This window comes from Mus pahari, chromosome 16, assembly GCF_900095145.1.
Source record: "Mus pahari chromosome 16, PAHARI_EIJ_v1.1, whole genome shotgun sequence".
In the NCBI taxonomy this organism is placed as follows: domain Eukaryota; kingdom Metazoa; phylum Chordata; class Mammalia; order Rodentia; family Muridae; genus Mus; species Mus pahari.
Genome location: NC_034605.1, coordinates 4735053 through 4752245, shown reverse-complemented (window position 1 = coordinate 4752245; position 17193 = coordinate 4735053). Strand labels below are relative to the sequence as shown.

General features: G+C 39.9%; 1 protein-coding gene and 1 pseudogene across 3 annotated transcripts in view; one reads left to right on the top strand and one right to left on the bottom strand.

The window, feature by feature from the left end:
* The window catches only part of Celf2 (CUGBP Elav-like family member 2), an 842569-nt gene that overhangs the window by 50359 nt on the left and 775017 nt on the right, over positions 1-17193 (top strand). The gene's annotated exons all lie outside the window — the stretch shown is intronic.
* Positions 411-506, bottom strand: LOC115065654 (annotated as a pseudogene).

The following is a 17193-nucleotide window of genomic DNA, read 5'->3' as shown; positions in this document are numbered from 1 at the left end:
GTGTGAGAGAGAGAGAGAGAGAGAGAGAGAGAGAGAGAGAGAGAGAGAGAGAGAGAAGATCTGGAGGTCAGAGGTCAACATCTGGTGTCATTCATCAAGATGCTTGTCCATCTTGTTCCCTTGTTTTTCTGAGACTGTATGCTTTTTTCCCTTGGCCTGAAACTTGCTGATTGTACTGGGGTGGCCAGTAGGTCAGTAATCTGTCTGTCTTTACCTAGTAAGCACTGGGACTATAAGGCACCATGCTGTTGCACAGGGTCTGGGAATTGAACTGGGTTCCTCATATTTGCATGGCGAGCACTTTCCCAAGCTACCTCCTCATCTACTCTTTGAGTTTTGATCAGTCACCTTACTGGATTCCTCCTAGGACATGTGAGTGCTGAGATTTACACTGTGTTGTTCTTTTCTGCCCTATTGCAGAATACTTTATGAATCTCTATGTCTTCCTTGTGCAGGGGCCATGCTAATCTCTGTATTGTTCCAATTTCAGGATACGTGTAGGCATCCATTGTATCATTCTTATTCTCTTTGAGCATCTCTGAAGTGGAGAAGCGTTCTAACACATTGATGTCAGGTACCCCTGCTTGGCCGTCAATGGAATAATGGTATGTCTGGACAGCCACAGGTCTTGGAGTATGTAGACAGAGAAGATAACAGCTCTGGCAAGAATAGGTGTGTATAGTAAAGTCATGGAAACAGTGTGTAGTCACGTTATCAGCTGGAGAAGTCACATCCCGCAAGGAATCCATCAGGAAACTGGAATGCCCTAGGTGGCAAAAATAAAAGCTACCCCTGCATGGTGGTTGTGAGTTACAGGAGAAATGACTCCTCTAAGTTCATGTGAACACTTGGTCCCCAGTTGGCAGTACTATTTGTGGAGATTATGGAACCTTTAGTTCATTGAGTATCAGTGGAGAGAGTGAGTCCCTAGAGTAGATATCGAAAATCTCTAACCTCACCCCCTTTTCCAGTTCATTCTCTCGTATTCCTGTGTGTGCTTGAGATGAGATCTCTCCACTTCCTGCCTCTGCAGCTAGGTCTTCTCCACTATGATGGACATCTAGTCCTCTGCAACCATAAGTCAAAATAAAACTCTTACATATGTTGCATTGGATCATAGCATTTTATTACAGCTACAGCTGTAACTGACAGAGTGTACACACATGTAGTTCCAGTGTTCTAGAGGCTGAGGCAGAAAGATGACAAATTCAAATCTAGACTGGAATATATAGCAGTAACATGTCACCCAAAAGAAGAAAAAGAAAGGAAATTAGGGAAGAAGGGAAAGTAATGAGTGGACAGGGAGGTGGGGGGGGGGCAGAAGTAAAATGTTAAAAAATTTCATATTTTGGTATAGTTTTAACTAGAAGAGTGCATAGCTATTAAACATAACAGCCTTAAAATTCTGAAGCAGGAGTAGAAAATCTGCATCGATGGGTCAGAGCAAACCAAACAACCAGAAGTCTCATGGAATACATCTCAGAAGTCTATTATTTAAATCTGAATTCCATACTTGCATGTCATCTTGATATTTCTGACAAGTGCGTGTAGAGATTTTTGACAGTAAGGAAGTTTCCAATATATTTTTACTATATAAAAAATAAATGTAAAAGACATAACTGTGTTTCTAAATTGCTTCTGTTTATTTTAAGAAATAAAACATTTGTCATCGTAAACCCCTGCACTTCTGAGCACTGATTGCTCTGTGCTGGGAGCAAGAGCAGCAGCAAATTCTAGTCGACTCTGCAGAGAGAGGATGCAGCTGTTTTTAGTTCTGCTTCTGCCACATCCATGGTGGAATTCAGAATTTACAGAGAGCTGGCTTTTCTCATTTTACTGGCAAAGGAATTGTGAGCTTAATTGCCCTCAGGGGTCTTCTGTAAATTATTTCCATAGATCTAGAGAAAGAAGATGACAGAAAATAAACATTCAGCATCATTGTTCTTAAGGCAGAAAAATTTTTATCTCCACAGGACTGTGTTTTCCACCTCTACCCCAACGTCTTTGGGGGATCTCAAAGGAGAAGAGGCCTTTCCAGATCTTTGCACATACTGCTCATCTCTCAGAATCTTACCTCTCCCTTCCTTCCCCCACTCTCTTCCTGAGATATTCACTCACCCTGACTGAGCAGGCATGACCCTTACAGTTCTTTATTCTCTCCATCTTCTCCACATCACTGGCATCTGCATGCTTGGAGAGAGACCCTATGACCTTCCACCTTGCCTTGATTCGGTGATGAACATCGAAGCTACTGGAATAATCATGGCGACAACTGTTAGTGAATTAATTCTTATCCCCCCATGAAACAAAGAGCAGTAGCACAATCACATCTGACATTTATTGACTGTTTGCCCTGCCATTATATTTCACTGAGACCCCTTACACATACTGCAAGAAGACATTACTACAAGTATTCCTAATGCAGACCTGGCCTGATAAGCCAGAAATGACAGCAGCTTCCAGCCAGACTCAAGCTGTCTGAGCTCAGAGCTCACACTTTTATCCAATTTAGCATGTTTACCTTCCATAAGAATTTTGGGTCTTGGGGGAGGGGAGAATAAGTAATAGAATTTAAACATGAAAAGAAGGAAAAAATGAAGAGAGAGAAGGAATAAGGGAATAAAAGCAAGGGATGGAGGGAGAAAGAGAGGGAGGGAGGAAGAGAGAGAAGGAGGAAGGGAGGGAGGGAGGGAAAATGGATCAGGAAGGTTGTCAGCTGCCCATCACCTTGTCTTTGGTCAGCTCAACCACTGAAATAGGAACTATGATGTTTTGACATGTGACTCTTTCCTGGAGTTCAGGCTGACACCAAAACTCATATTTCACATTTGAAGCTTTGATGCCTTAGTCAAGTGCATTGAAGACATCAGCCAGAGTTAATGTCAAGTTGTCTTATGAAATTAGCTCAGGTTGGGGAAGCAGTTTAGACTGACAAGTGTTCAAAAGGTAGGCAAAGACTGTAGCGTGGGAGTGTGATCTTACCTGCTCCAAGAGGCCACCGTGATGCTCAAACAACAAGAGTTCTGAAGGTTTTCCAAAAGCTGAGAACCAGCAATCCTGCTGAGGAATTATATGGTTAATGTGCTAGAAAGGTCTTCATAAAACGGCATTTCCTCTTCCAGCTTTCCAGCCTCCCATACCTGTGCCTGCCAGGTTCTAGTGTGCACACAATGGCCTCCCCGGCACCATCAGCTTTCACTGCCAATGAAAAAGCAACAAACCATGTCATAACCACCTACAATCTCGCTGAAACCCACCCAGCTGTTTGGACATTCCAACCAAGCATAGCATTTCCTTTATGTCTCTAGGAGACCAGGTGGCTGCAAAGCAATGAGTGGCACCCAGCCCATTCCCTCTCACCACGCTCCTGTGCTACTTCCTTCCCATGTATCGGCTTATTCTCTGTCTCTCTCTCGCTCTGTGTCTCTCTCTCTACTCTCACTTGTACTACTGATATGGAAGTAGGGATTTTGCTTTCTACAGGCACCGTGTTAGATCTAAAATGACCTTAAGATAAATATTGAGCATTCTTCAACACTTGTAGTTAACTGAATAGGAAAGACTGATATGGGGAATTATGTAACACTAGATAGCACAAGGTCATATTTTGTCCTACTGGATTGCTACTGTGTCATATAGACAAGCTGCTTCTCCTGTCTATAAGGACTCTGGACAGCTCATGGGTCTGCCCATGGGATTCTTTAGTTTATGGCTTTAGTAGTTTAGTTCTTTGAACTCCAACACTACAGGAGCAAAAATTCTCTCTTATTATCTTGGGCTGCAAAACACTAATGGAAATTCAGTAAAATCTTTAATTAAGCACTAAGTGCTGATGCATAGAATCTGAAAGGAGCTAATGTTTGCACTTAATATTAGCATTTATTTTCTTCTAATGAACATCAAAGTAGGTACACTGCAGCACAAACGGTACAAGATAAATGGCTTCCTATTAGGAAAACAGGAGGCCACTTCTAAGTATCAACAAATAGGCGACCGAGGCTGTAAAGGAAGAAAAACAGATGAACTGCAAAACAATGTAAAACATCAGTTCTAATGTTATGGAGGTGGCTTTGTGGCAAAGCACTTACAAGTGTGGATGGGGTGGGTGGGGTTTGAATTCCTATCCCTAGTATGCACATAAAGACCATATAAGCAGTGTGAATATTCGTCATCACAGTGGCCTACAGCAAGCAGGGAAGTGGTAGACATAGAATGCTTAGAAGCTTATAGGCCAGCCAGCCTGGTGGCATAGACAGACATAAGACCATATCTAGAATAAGGTAGACACAAAGGATTGACATCCGAGGTTGTCTCTGACCTCCATATATGCACCATGGAATGCTTGTACTCACTCTTACACAAACACACAGACACACACCACATTCGCACACACATATATATCATAAAATAATAGTATATATATATATATATATATATATATATATATATATATATATATGTGTGTGTGTGTGTGTGTGTGTGTGTGTGTGTGTGTGTGTCTTATCTGTTTCTAGGTACTGAGCACAGGAAGCAAATAACACAAAAAAATTTAAATAGACAAGTATTTGTCAGGAGTCAGACTAAAGAGTTAAGGCAAGGATGAATCAGGGACGTCATAATATAACATAATGACATAACATAGCATAAGAATATAGGATGAACTGAAACTTGACATCAATAACAATGTAGGGACAATCTGACATAAATTTAGGGGGTTTTAAATAAACACTGAGCTTAGAATAGGATATATATTTCAAAGAAAAGAAGTCTTCGAGTCATCATTGGCATTTTCTGTGTTTATATGGGGCCTGATCTTTGTGTCCATAAAAGAAATTCTGGTCTGAAATCTGGAAGTAACTGCTTTTCAAAGGTCTTAACTCAGAAGTTTGATTACAATACAGATTACATGAATGCTTGGGGGAAAATCTTTTATGTAAATTACTGTCGCCTAATATTAGGCTAAACCAGTAAAATAAATTCACAAAGTGAATGCATCTGAATTTTCGGAACAGAAATGACCCATGGCATTCTTTCTGGCAGTATTTCTTATAGAGTGTAAGATGTGTCTATATGATTACCATTTAGGTTAGCATTACAGAAGCTTTGGAACTTCACAAGTCAACAGCTAATTTGACTTCCTAGTAGTAGAGAAAGAAAAGGGAAAACAGTCCTGACAGATGTATCCCACGAAAGCAAAGTGCTGAGAATTAAAGAATGCCTCAAATGTGCCTGTCAGTTCCCATTTTCCTCACAAAGGTCTTCTCATAGATGAACAATTCCAGGGTGTTCTGCTTATAAATAGGCCACCTCCCAGATGTGGAGCTGCTCCACACCACAAGGCTTGCCCCAGGTTTTAAGACTAATGAGAGTGGTAAGTCAGACCTGCTTAAAACTGCCCTCACTTAGGCTGAACCATAAAGTACCATTCGAGAGACACACACAGGACAAGGATACAGGAAAGAGGCTCTGCCTTCTTAGTTATTCGCAAAGCACCAGAGACAGTCCCACAGTGCAGTGGAAGTAAATTGTTGCATTTAAAACAGTTCATATTCTCTAGCTGTTCCATCAGAGTGGGAGTAAAGCTGCCCTAGTACCTCTGTTTATTACAAGTCAACAAAATCTACATCACAATTTCTGACACCATAGACTCTTGTATTAGAATATTCAGTTCCCAGCTGGGAGTAATCCTGAGACCTAGTTGAACAAAATAGATCACTAGGGTGGAGCTTGAAGTTTCTTGGGCTGGCCCTACTTCCTGTCCCCTCTCCTTCCTGACTATAGACAAAATTCAACCAAACAACTCCATGCTACTGATTTCATGCCTTCCCTGCCATGACAAATCATATACCTTAGAACTTTAAGCCAAAGCAGAAACAAACAAAGTAAATGTATTAGTCAGTGTTCTCTGGAATCACAGAACCTATGTAATGTCTCTATATATTAAGGGAGTTTATTGTAATGACTTACAGTCTATAATTCAACTGACTCAACAATGGGCACCTGTGGATGGGAAATCCAAAAGTTTAGTAGTTGCATAGTCAATGAGGCCAGTTGCCTCAGCTGGTCTTCCATATAAGCTGGAATCCTGAAGAGGTAGGCTCCAACAGATGTGCAAAGTGAATGCAAGAAGACTGAGTCTTCCTTGTTCCAATGTCCTTATGTAGGCCTTTAGTAGAACTTATGGCCACCATGGATCTAGAATTTGCTTTGTCCCAGGTTGACCTTGAACTCAGAAATCTACTCACCTCAGTCTACTGGGATTTAAGGTGTGTATTACCTTGCCTGGGTCTAAATTCTTCACAGCAGCTATGCCTCAAGATCTCCATGTCAAGATCCGGGTCAGAAGCCTCAAGATCTGGATAACAGGTGTGCTCTCCAATTCTGGATTGTAGTTCATTCCAGATGTAGTCAAGTTGAAAACCAAGGATAGCCATCAGAGTAAACATTCTGAGAGTGCTCAATTCTTTTCTTAGAATCTGGAGCTGTTAAATCTTTCACTTCTTCATCTTACCCAGCAGTGACTGAAATAGATGATTGAGCTCAATCTCATTTTTCAACTATGTCAGAACATGTGATGATCAGCAGTGTAATTTGGACATTTGTTTAAAGACCTATGGATAAATGTAAAGTTTCTATCAGTTTTCACGGGAAAAAGAAAGGGCAAGAAGAGCCATACAAATGAGCTTTTTATAGCTGACATCTTGTATGATGCCTACTGAAGTCACTGCCTACATGGGGTTATCCAGACCGTGCATGATGACCTGACACCATGACAAGCTTCCCAGGCTGTTGGGTATGTGTCAATAGACCTTTAGCCAGAAAGCACAGGAATATTTTGTGCAAGTACTAGAAGAGCCGGAAAATTCCTATTCCCTCAATGCTTAGGAGCACGTCCTTGAGCCTTCTCTGTGCTAGTCATTCTATGGAGAGCAAAGCCCACGCTGCACTTTATAAGCTGCCAGGATGAGATGACATGCAAAGGGAAAATGGGGCCACTTCGCTGAAGGCAAGGGTAAGAGAAGAGGGCATGTGTAATATGAGAACAGCAGCCGGAAAGCCAGAGCACAATATGAGATGTAACCAGTGAGAGAAACAAAGGGCAGCCCGACAATATTTCACAAATACATTAGGAACAAGACAAAAGAGACTGTGGACCCACTAATTAGGAGGGAGGGAAAACAAATAGCAGATGCATCAGAAGGCTTGAGCTTTTAATACCTATTATGCTCTAGGCTTCACAAAAATGGTTAGCTCTCCTCAGAAGCTGAATATAAACCACAGTAATGAGCACATGGGGAAAGGGAGGGGGGCATTTCGATGAAAACCAAACAGATTAGTAACTACTTAGTCAAGCTGGATGGTTTCAAATCAGGAGCTGACAAAAGTCATGGCACCATGTCATAAAAAAGTAGCTTGTGAAATTTGAGTTCCTGTTAAATGTGTTCTTAAAACAGAGGGAAGATTTCAAATGACTAAATAGAAATCAATGGTAGACAAATGTGGGCAACATGGAGTAAGACATGGCTGGAAACAAGAATGTGGGCCCTTAGAGGAGAAACCAGGGTTGCCTCTACTATGGGACAGGCCCAGTGAGTTAGAGATGGGAAGTCTAGACCCAAAGCAGAGTAGGCAAGACTCTCCAGGGCTGAAGTCAAGGGAAAGTGAGTAGGATATGTGTAAAATGGAAACATTGGTTGGAAAGCCAGGTGCAGGAGGTAAACAGTCATCTAAGATGAGCTTCTAGGAAGTCACATCTAAAATCAGGTCTTAATTAGATGAAAGAACTGAATTATAGGAGGCCTGAGTGAGAGACAACTCTATACAGGTGTCTAGGTAGAGGCTAGAAAAGTAAGTCAAGGTTCTAGAATGGTTTTTATGTTAATAGCTCTCCATCCCTGTTCTAAATCATAGAGCATGCTAAATATGTCATATGCTCACAGTTTCTTAGAAATCTGTTACGATAGGTACCATGACTATAATTTTTAAGTTCTTCCTTAATACTTTATGGCACTGTTCTGAACAGGCAGAACAGAATGGAGGGAGAAATGAAAACAGTTATAATGCACTTTTTCATTCATTTATATATTTATATTCATGGAAGACAGTGTTCTATGTTGCCCTGGCTTACTGGTATTCACTATAGCCTCAGCCTACCTCAAACTCATGACAATTGTCTTGCATCTGCCACCCAGGTATCCCACATGCCATTACTGCATATTATATTTAGCTATTCAATTGATAACTGTAAGATACAAAACCCATACAACTGCTTACAGTTGTTAATAGCATGTTTTGTTCATTTATTCCAGTGATATATGATCTTGAGGGCTATATTTTAAAGGGAGTTCTACTTTTTAAAATAAGACATATATTCTTCAGAGATGTATATGTCAAAGTTCCCTAGAGTAACCTAACTTATATAATGTGTATGTGTGGGGGTAGAATATTAGGATGATTTACAGGATGTGGTCTAGCTAATCCAACAATGGCTATCAGAAGGTCCAAAGATCCCGTAGTAGTTCAGTCCACGAGCCTGGATGTCTCAGCTAGTCTTCAGTGTAGATCCTAATCCTGAAGAAGTAGGCTCAAATGCTAGTGAAGAAATGGACTTACTATCAAGGTAAGGTCAAACAGGCAAAAGGCAAAAGCTTCTTTCTTCCACATCCATATATAGGCTTCATGTAGAAAGCATGGCCCGGACTAGAGGTATGTCTTCTTACATCAAATCTAGATTATAAACATGTCTTCCCACCTTAAAGATAAGATTGGAAGTACATCTTCCACCTCAAAGGAAGCAAAAGTCCCTCTTAGAGGCATGCTCCTCTGTTTTTGGGTTTTAGTTCATTCCAGATGTAGTCAAGTTGATTAACCAAGAATAACCATCACAAGAGGGATCACAAATTTTGAGATCAGCTCATGCTACATAATGAAAGTTCAGCATGGAAGTTTGAGTGAAGACCCTCCCTGGCATATGATTGTGTGCACCTCTTCCCATTTATGTTTGCCCTTGAATCCAACAGAAATTTCAGAGATCTTGGGGCTATAGTTAAACCTAGTTCACATGAAAATATTACACGTGGACTCTAGAATAAACATGCAACAGATCAGTATTAAAGGAGAATTGAGATCTTGGGCCTCGTGCCATTCATTTATTATTAGCAAAGGATATAGTCACATGCACTGGAAATATTCCTTAAATTTCATTTTAAGTTGCTTCCAAAGAGATTTACTTTCTGTTAGATCTCTCAGGCTGTCCAAATATCCAGGAATAAACTGATACTGAACTACAGGAGGGTTTCTGGTAGTTAGAGACAATCCAGCATTCTTCAGGAACCTGGAAAACCAGTTCCGAGGAGCCAAAAGGAGATGTTTCCTTTACTGCTGGCAGAAAGAACCTAGGCCTCTACTGACATACTGATCTGTGTTTATTTTAATGGGCCTCTTTAGATACCTCCTGAAATAATTTAAAGATAATCTTTAGAAATAATGTTCATTCACTAATACTTCAAGAATGAGTAGGCATGTTTTTGTTTAATTGGGGGAGTTTTGAACATAGTAATTGGCCTTCTATCAAAGCAGCATCCTGATAAACATAAAGACACATTTCTCAGCATCACTATGCACAGGTGACTATGTTTTTTTAATCTAGGAGACTTTGTTTTTGCATGTGGGCTGTGAATTTCTTGGAGAGGCTATACAAATCATTTATTTAGAAGCAAGAGTCTCATACAGTATCTGAACGGTAACATGGTATAAGGTCATGTATCTGAAAACCCCGGTGTTCTAGTCCTGATAAAGAAAGTTCTCTGGAGATGATGTATTTCCTTATCTATTTTTAATCTACATATTTATATAGGACATCATGGTATTTCAATAAACATTTATATATATGTATACTATAGTATATATACATGTATATATGTATATTTATGCAGATTAAAACCTCACCTATCATTTTTAGATGATATTACATATTTAGAAAGAGCATGTAAGATATAAATTTTACACTTTCCAATTCTTCTGTACTGCTCCATCATGCTGTGCCAGAATGGCCTCCTCCTATCTAAAGGTAACTTTGTAGCTGTAGCCATCTCCTCGGTGACCATCTCCAAGATACAATCACTTTCATTTTGCTGTCTTTTATGAGTCCAACATTTTAACATCACACATGTAGCTAAGATAATGAGGAATTTTTTTCTGACCTATGCTTGTTTCACTTATGATAATATTTTTCTGTTTTGAAGCAAATGACAGGATTGCTTTCTTCTCTGTAGCCAAACAAGATCCCACTGTATGTACCTAATCTCCATTCTTTTGCTTGCTGATGGACACAAGGCTGATTGGTTCCCTATGGTGTCTGCTACATACATTGTTGCCATGAGCACAGCATGTGTACACTTCTTCAACATCCTTATTTCCTTTGGATGTATATCCACGGATAAGATTTTGTTCTTTTTTTTTTTTTTTTAAGGAAATCCTCATACTTTTTCCATCATGGCTATACTAGTTTATATTCCTACCCTAAGGTTCCACTTTCTCCACATTCTTTCTCTTCTGAAACAGTAGCTAGTGTATCCATGAGCAAGGAGAAGCTTACATGATGCAGGGATCCATGGAGACTATCCTCAGTAGCTAAGGAATACTTCTTTGACTCATCTATCTCCTTCACCCAGGTGCTTCTACCATAAGGAAGCCAACACACGGGCTTGTTGCCATTGATTTGCCATTTGTCTTGAAAGGGATGTTCGGGATGTCATCTCCTTTATTCCCCAGAGAAACAACATACCAAGGCCATATGGAAAGGTAGTAAGTAGACATTTTCTACTTACTGAGTGATCCTAGACACCAGTCCTTCAGATGGCTAGCTCATTACAAAGCAAGTTTTATCAAACTATCTCACCATATTTTATTTTAACTCACAGATAACTAAAGTTTTATAACTGTCCTCATTTATCTTTTTTTTTTTTTTTTTTTTTTATGACCACAAGGTTAACATGTCATCACAGAATAGGTGACTTTTCTAAGCTTTCTGGGAGAAAAGGATGAGAACACAGAAGATTTAAAGACCAAAGGCACAGGTTACCTGGAGAACATAAGAAGGCCGATGCAATGGCTTAGAAAGGAGGCCCTAGACAGCACACACTACTGAGATGCTTCCCAATTCCTCTATGACCTAGTTGACACTGACAATAAGTATTATTGCAGATGGCACTTTGGGCAACACATGCTGTCTACACAACAAGAATTCAGTCTCAACCTTCAGGAACTGATTTTTTTTAAAAGGAAGATACGATTATATTAATCTATCCCCTCCTAATCAGCAGGAGGCTAAGAGCGGGAAATTCCAGTCTACAGCCCACATTTGTGTCTGTCTACTCCTTCTCCATTCTGAGGACTGAGATGGTAATGAAGGCACTCAACTCACAGCCATGTTTGCTCATTAGCATGTATTAGCAAATAAGTGAGCCCAGAAAGTGAATCATTTATCCACAAGTCCCTTCTTTGAGAAAGACCTAAAGAAAGGACTATTTATTTTTTAACTTTAAAAAAATGAACTTTCATTCTTACAACCTTTTCCTTATTATTGTTAATGTTATTTTGACACTACCAGCTCCCCAGGAGTAGCTATCATAGTCTATTGCAGGGTGCTAATTGAAGGAAACTTGATTTTTGTTTTATCTATTGAAAAGTCGCTCTTATTATTATATATATTTTTACAAATTACTCATAGTTACAATTGTCTGGAGAATGTCTTACCAGCCTGAGAGAGACAGAAAGAAGCTAGACACACAATAGCACTTCCTGGCCTCTGGTTTAAGTCTGTATGCTCATTAAGGGCACTGGAAATGAGCACTTGAGCAGTTTTACTCCATGTCATTTTTGGGCAGAGTCTAACCCTGCTGGTGAGTAATATGTCGCAAACTTTATCTATATCAGGCAGAAGTGTCTATAGAGTGGACTTAGTGTGTTCTCTTTAATCGATGGAGATTCTTCCTGTCTCACTACATCAATGCTTGTTCATAAAACAGTAAGTAGCTATTGTGTTTTGTTTCATTTTGTTTTTTCTTCAATAATCTTGAAGATGAGGAAGGTAGCTGTGATCTGTGCTTTGAAGACCTCTCATTTTATCAATTACACTTTCTAGCGACTTTCATATTTGATCACTTCAAATGCAGGAATGATCTATATCTCAATGAAACCACTATAAGATGTTCCGGCATCAGGACAAAAGGGTTGCTAGCAAAGGGGTGTGGTCACTTTTCTCACAAGGGCCATCATGACCGACCCTCCTCTAACAAAAGACTGATGAAGGACATAAATGATCACAACTTTATTTTATTGAGGTGTTAAGTGACTCGGAAGCCTTCAGAAGGAAGACACAGATCCAGAGGAAAGTAGCCATGTATGGATTTGATGACACACAAGGGACAACCATGGGAAAATCCAATAAACCCAAAATGGTATGTGAGAACGACCACAGACTTAAAGGAGAACAGCTCACCAAGGCCCGTCTGTTCAGTTTATTTTTGGCCTGTCTGTGTATATTCCTTCCTGATAAGTGTCCTATGGAAACCTTTCTGGGATCAAGGCTTTCTGATCTACTCCCAGACAAAGGAGGTCACAGAAGTTCTATAAGGCCAGTGCCAACACGGAAACAGAAGTATTTTTAGGCCTTATATCTTCCTTCTGAGTGAAATGGGTTTTGCTTTCTATAACTTACCTTGGGAAAAGGGTCATTCTGCTTTCTGTAACTCACTTCAGAGGAGAATAAAGGCTGGAAAAAGGAGGGCAGAGGAAATCAGAAAGCCTTGGTTCTTGGGCCATTTCTGACAACTTCCAATGTGCTTTAATTCAAAGTATTTGGCATGCCAAAGTGTCTTCCTTTGTAGTGTCATTTTCTGAGTCTCAACAATGACAAAGACTCTTTACCCCAATGTCTACATCCCTGACTTTGTATAGGCTATAGAAGGTGCCAGTTTCTCCAAACTGTGGCTTACCTAGTAATTTACAAGTACTCTTCATTTTCCAGAGTTCAAAGTCTTGTAGAAGCTAGTCAGCCAGTCAGTTTGGATACCCAGGTGGGATATAGGAGGAATTGAGGAATTCTTCAAGTTTCTCTCTCTCTCTCTCTCTCTCTCTCTCTCTCTCTCTCTCTCTCTCTCTCTCTCTACGTATGTGTGTGTATGTGTGTGCATGTGTGTATGTATGAGTATGTCTCACTATCCCTCTCCTCTCTCTCTCTCTCTCTCACATGCACACACACACACACACACACACACACACACACACACACACACACAAATCAAAGACAACTATGTTTGGCTTTACATTTTACAACTTTAGATTTTTTTTTTCAGGGTGGCACAGGCCATATGTGCATATGGTGACCAGAGGATAACATGTAGGATTCAGTCCTCTCCTTCTACCATATGGGACCTAAGAGATCAAAGTCAGGTTGTCAAGCTTGATAGCCAATACCTTTGCCCACTGAGCCATCTTGCCAGCTCTAGGATGACTGAATATCTTATTGTCATCACTCTGTGGACTGAAAGTAATAGAGGTGGTAGTTGTGAGATGGGACCATTCTCAATTACTATGCATCTATCGCATGCTGATACCAGGCTGCTTACAATGTATGTGGATACAGCAGATGCTGAGATGGGCACACAGAGTGAAGGAGGACAGGTTTCCAAAGCAGCCAGTGCAGCATGCTATTCATCCCTTCTACTAAAAAATATTTTCAGTGTGCACTTCACACTGTCCTTTTATTCCAGATGTAAACTAGAATGGTCTTTTTCAATGTCATGTCTTCCAATTACATAGGAGTAAACCAGAGGGTGGACCTACACCTGCAGCTGATGACTATTCATAGAATTTGTAATGCAAACTAGCTAATTAAGATGATGGTCAAGTGGGAGTTTTCTGCTGATATTAGCATAGAAAATGAGAGTTGTGTCTCTGTATGCATTTAGCCTTACAGTATCAGCAAGTAAACAGCAAATACTCAATCCAACAACATATCTATTGAGAGTAAGCTAACCACATCTCTAAAGGAAAGCCTTTGGGTTGGTACCCACTTGCAGTTATTCATCGTCTTAGTCTGATCCTGATGGAAAAAGTGCTGTCTCCAGATCCAATCATTAAACTTGGTCAACAAGACTAGCAGAAGGCACCCCCATATATTGCAGTACTCCGCCCCCTCCTGTGGGGTCACATTTGTATTAGCCTTCATATCACATTTGCATGGTGTGAAGGAAGGTAACCTTAGGATTGACTGGATACTGGAAAGCCTGAAGTAAAGATGTTGGATGAGAAATTACCCATTTTAAATTGTATTCCGAAATGGCTTGATGGCCAGTGCTGTGCATGAGGCTCATATTCTTCAAGACGGGCAGTGTGTTGCCCATCCTGTACCGCTGTTTCAGATGTGCTCAACTGGGCAGAGGCTGTTTGGTGGCATCTAGTTGGTACTACTCTAAAATTCCTCCACCACAGATTTCAAAAGTCTTTAGGACTCATTTGTTCCAATGATTTAATTAAAATTTAAGCCACACATCTGTTTGGAAACATATCAACAGAGATAGAGATGCTTGTTCATGGGCTGGTGATTGACAAGGGGAACAGATTGACTTGGCGTTTATGTGGAACTCATTAATCTTTTTCAAGTTCATCCTGGGGAAACATGGAGTTCTCCCAACAAGCTGTTAGGAAAATAGCACTTTTATCTTGTATAGTTGGAATCCTAGTTACAATGGAAGTCAGAGTTAAGGAGAGGGGACCCACTGGTGGGACAATGTTTCTTTGTAAGAGTATGTCATATAATATTGACAATGACAAGACTCTAGTATATGGCATCACCAATCTTGCTCTAATTAGTAGTTTATCTGCTTATTTACTTATTTTTGACCAGCCTGTCCTGGAACTAACAATCCTCTTCTTGTAGATTCTTGAGTATTAGGGTGACAGGTGTATGCCACATTGCCCAGCTACTGGAGTCTTGATAGCTAGCTAGGATAAGGCCAAGTCAGAGCTCAGTCTTAGGTAGCACATGTTAAATGTTGATCCCTGACCATGATTTTATTTCTCATTTAAGCAGCATGACTTTATGTTTCAACAGCAAACTCACTAGAGATCTTGGAAACATCTAAGTCATTAAGGTGTGTCCTTGAGAAATTTCATATTTAAATGATATAAGAGGTAAAAGATTAAAGATAGATAGTGAACATTCCAAATAAAATATAAATATGGGGGCAGCCATCCTGAAGAAAACACCTTCTATGTCTCAGCAAGAGAGAGGACTGATGGGAATTTCCATGAATTTAGCATTTCTGGCTTTGTTCTGGCTTTGAATGCTGTCTCTGCACATTTAAATTCATCTTATTTCAGAATGCTGGATTCATAACAGAGAAAAAAAATGGTGCAGATGGCTAAATTATCCTCACTTGTTTGAAACCATGACAACTTACCATAATATAGCTTTAAACACCTGAAATTAATTAGAGGGAGAACATTTAAACATGGAGAACAGGATTTACAGTACAGGATTAAATACAGAGACGTGTTTTGATTTTAGGCTGTCATTTATTATTTTACCTATAAATGTTGATCAAACAGTTTATTTTGTCTTAATAAAGGATATTTTAAGGAACATGTGGGGGAAACCCCTGCCTAATATTCTAAACATAGAAATTAATGTTCTAAACATAGAAATTAATATTCTAAACATAGGAATTTTCAGAAACCCAGGGTGAAGTTTTCTTTTAATCATAGTGCAGACCTGCAGTGATTGTCTTAGGTTTCTATTGCTGTGTTAAAACATCACAGCCAAAAACAACTTGGGGAGGAAAGAATTTATTTTATATCACAGTTTATCCAGAGAAGTCAGGGCAGGAACTCAGGCAAAATCTTGGAGTCAGGAACTGAACGAAGCAGGGGCCATGGAGGGATGGGATCACTAGTTTGCTCCTCATGGCTTTCTGAGCCCACTTTCTTAAGCCATCGAGGACCACCTACTAAGGGCCAGTACCAGCCACAAAGGAATGAGCCCCCCCCCCGACATTAATCATTAATCAAACCCTGTGCTTGCTTACAGGACAAGTGTATGGAAACACTCTCTCAGATGACTTTAGCTAGTATCCAGTTGACATAAAACTAGCCAACACAATAATCTTAGTAGGGAAACAGGAAAATGCACTATTTTTAAGAACCCATCACCCACAATTCATTAATTTTACATATTATCCCCTAATATTTCAGGTTCTTCAGGCACTTAAGGTAGGACTTGTTTGTCTCTCTGTGTCACAGTAAACCAGAGAAGATAAATCTCAGGATGATGGAGTTGGATAAGCACTAATTAGAACCTCAACTCCACAGATGGCTAGCTGCATGGTATTGAGCCAATAATAGCTTAACCACTGAGGTGCAGAGAAAAGAGTCATAATGAGAGATAAAGAAGACCAGACATGATGGTACATGTCTTTGAGAGTACAGAAAATTTTAAGTGTGACTCAAGCTGTGCACAATTTCAGATGCTGCTGACTATCTGGAAAACAACTGGGGTCCAGAAAAGAGTTGGGGCACACAGATAGATATTTCGCCTCTAATGGTAAATATTACTTACATTTAAAATGAAATAACCTCACCAAAGATGTCAGCAACAAGAAAAAAGAACAGCACTGAGCATAACATTTAAAGATTAATCAGTCAACAATGAAAGAGATTGAACAAGTCAAAGTTGAAATAGAAAGCCAAGATGCTTCCATGGTTCAAAGTATTTTGAGTAGAAGCAAATGCTGTGTAATGGCCAAAAAAGATCAAGACAAAAAATTGCTTTGGACTTATGGGGAACACTTAGAGGAAGAGTAGAGATGGAGGACAATTGTGGAAAGGTTGGGAACAAATGGAGGAAGAAAAAAAAGCAAGCAATAACTTTAGAAACACTTTCAAGAAGTTTAAAGTAAAAGATCACAACGATTTGCAACAGCCCAGAACTGCTTTTAAGGATATAAGACATGAGTACTGCCAGGTCTCAAGCATGCCCCATGCCCTCTCACAAAAGGCAGACCCACGGACTTGCTCCAGAATTGAGTCTAGGCTCAGCTCAAGCTGGATTGGAAGGATTTCTGGTGTTTTGATAAAAGCCAGTATTCCTCAGGAACTCATGAAGAGGAATCCTGCCTGCCAAAAGAAGCC